This window comes from Cebus imitator, unplaced genomic scaffold (genome assembly GCF_001604975.1).
Source record: "Cebus imitator isolate Cc_AM_T3 unplaced genomic scaffold, Cebus_imitator-1.0 Scaffold19, whole genome shotgun sequence".
NCBI classification, from domain to species: domain Eukaryota; kingdom Metazoa; phylum Chordata; class Mammalia; order Primates; family Cebidae; genus Cebus; species Cebus imitator.
In genome coordinates this window covers 6996155-6999062 of record NW_016107334.1, presented here as the reverse complement: position 1 = coordinate 6999062, position 2908 = coordinate 6996155, and the positions used below count along the sequence as shown (strand labels likewise).

Genomic DNA, 2908 nt, shown 5'->3' with positions numbered 1-2908 from the left:
TAAGATTTTAGCATGTGAATCAGTAACTAGAAACCTAGCCCACTCTGAACAAAATGTAAATGGAATAGTGTGGCATAAAGGTGTGTAGAGACAGTAGGCTGACAAATATTTCAAATCTCAGCTCTATTCCCATGACAATTTCTAGAGCCTTACCTAGGCAGAGAGTGAAATTCCTCTTTGATCAGCGTGATGAGATTTGTCTTTTTCCAGTGTTTTCGCAACAACTGCCACTCATGATAGGTTGCTTCAAGATCTATAATAGTCCCTGAATCTGAAATTCATGAAGTGCCCTCAAGATCAGCCTTGTGTGTGCCGAGTCTTAACTCTGCCCTAGTAGGCACACTGCTTCTTAAATCCCCTTCTGAACACATGCATGCCTGTCTCACAGCCCTCATCCCTCTCATTTTTCTCCCCGAGCACACCAGGATTGCCCCCCCAGCTTGCTTTCAGCTCCTTTCAGCTCTAATTTCAGGAAAAAAAAAAACCAATATCTGGTATGTGGCATTTGAAATTACTTTATTCAGGAAAGCTCATGCTGAGCATCTATGCCAAGCTCTGAACTAAGCTCCAAGGATCCAGAAATGTATGAGAAACAGTGTCTTGCCCTCCAGGAGCTCTAGAGAAAGAGAAATGGAGACAATGAAAAGAACCTAGCATTGGTCTTGAATAAAGGGAAAAAAGTCAATAATTGGAGTTTGGCCTTCAGTAGACATCCAGAATACCGCATTCCAGGACTAGCATCACATACTAGGCTGCTGAGGATGGGTCTCTCTTGGGAGTAGCGCAGAAGTGGGGGAGGGGAGCTGTGGCACTTGTAGGACAGAAACTTCAAAGACCAGGTGGTGGGGTCTGATATAGAGCCATCTGATTGCCATTTCCAGTTGAGTGCCTGGTGATAAGGGGAAAAGGGAAAGAGACCGGTTCCCTGGGCTGTTAGCTAACTCCATGATGGCCAATGGAAGAGCTTTGGGTTAGGAAGACTTGAAAATCGGGGTCAGGAATATGGGTGAAATGGGACACTTCTTCTCCTTATCTTCTGAATCAGTGAAGAAGCAGATGGCACCCTTCACCTTTGAACCCTTTGGATCTTTCCTTGAGAACAGTTTTTCACTGTGAACAAACGAAAAAGAGGATGATTAGAGGCAGAATGGCACACAGAGAAAGACATCTCAGGTAACAGCGAGGAAAACGGAGAGAATGTGTGAGAAGAACAGTGATCGCTCAACGTTCTCTCTCCATCTACACAGAGGAAAGATTATCTGGAGAACACATGTGGGTACATGAGTGATTGTCCAAGGTCCATCCAGCCACTCTGGGGAGAACATGCATCATTATCGTCACACACCTGTAACACATGCTGACTGAGGAGCTGCAGGATGATGCTGCCAAGCCAAAGGGACAACAGGAGAGAAGCTGCAATCAAAGGCAAAAATAGAGACAAAGGACTGGAGGCTACCTAGGATAAGAAAGGCCAGAGTGAACTTGCAGAGGCTGCAGTAAGGGAGGAGGCTCAGTAGCAGGCAGCTGACTATGCTTTGAACTCTCACTGAAGAGGCTCCTCTCATTTACAGTTCTTAGAGGAGACTAGGTACCATCTCAGGAAAAGGGAGCAATAAGTAAATATGCATGAGCAGCCCTTGGAAGTGAGGAAGGGGGTAACCAAGGCACTGGAGAGGCTGCACTCCAGATCTCCTAACAAATGAATGAGGTCCTGTCTCATCCCTCCCACCATCCCTGTCAGCAGCGATCCAGGTTCAGGAAATAGAGAAGGGAGGAAGTCAAGAAACTGGAGTGTTAGCTTTTGAGGCACAGACTCAGCCCTGCCACCAATTTACCTTCCTTTACAGGCCACAGGGCCTGTGAGGCCTCCTATGCTACCCTTGAAAGGCCTCCAGCTGCAGGGACATGTCATGGCTTCTGGGAACGATTGGGACAAGATTCTGCAGGAGAGAACACAGGGGTATCAGGATATCCCCTTTGCATCAGGACCCCATGTGGAATGAGAATCTTGTAGTCCAGCCTCATGGACTTGGATTTTGGAAAAAGCTCATCTCTGGCTTGAGTGGGCAATGCGTCAGAGCCGGGATCTCTCCAAGCCCATTTGAGAAATCCGGGGTGTTTTCAGCTCCTTTCCCCAACCCTTCCAGTCAGCCCAAGTGCACAGGGCCTGCTTCTCTGCCCTTACCACCTGCCTCTCATGCCCGGCCCCAGCCACTGGTCTGAAGGGGCTCTAATAACTCACCTTAAGAGACTCAGAAATGCCACTGCTTCATAACTGTCTTCTCACAATGAAATGATAGCTTAAGAGGAGCCAGACCTACATCTGGAGTTGGAAGCTGCAAGGGTGGAGTATCAGATGTCGAGGACAAGGCAGCCTCTGGAAACAGGGAGCAGTTGCTTGGCAGAGGCAGGAGCTTTCCTGGGCCCCTGGCATCCCAGCCAAGGCCACTCCTCACGCCTTTCCTTCCCTGAAGCCCAGGCTGCCACGAAGGATGAGGAACCCAGAAAGACACACAAGTGGATTCCTGGGCTTAATGGAGATGGAGCAGCCTTGTCTGAAGAGGATGGTGCCTGGGCTGACCATTTATAAGCCCCTTCAGTAGAGTCCTGCACTTAGGAACTACATGGGAGAAGTGAACTGGGCACTCTACAGAGCAACTGCCAGCACATGCTCAGAACTCTGTGGGCTGCCCTGGAAGCTCCAACAGACACAACGGGCACAACTGCCACTGGGTGGGTGGGGGAGAAGTGGCAGCCTGGGAAGCCAACAGTCCCTGCCTCCTCCAAACTGTCCTGGACACCTAGTGGGGTCAGCAGCTCTGGGGTCTGCAGGGGGGCACCTCATGGTTCACAACTCTCCTAGAAGCGAAAAGGGATTCAAAGAGACCCACTTAATAACTTGTCAGGC

At 49.3% G+C, this 2908-nt stretch overlaps 1 long non-coding RNA gene across 1 annotated transcript; it reads right to left on the bottom strand.

Moving 5' to 3' along the window:
- Positions 1–494: 494 nt before the first annotated feature.
- LOC119469629 lies at positions 495–2698 on the bottom strand. Its single transcript, XR_005198467.1, has 3 exons — positions 2582–2698; positions 1836–1940; positions 495–1110 (listed from the first exon to the last, which is right to left on the bottom strand). It is a non-coding gene; the product is annotated as an uncharacterized LOC119469629 (long non-coding RNA).
- Positions 2699–2908: the final 210 nt, after the last annotated feature.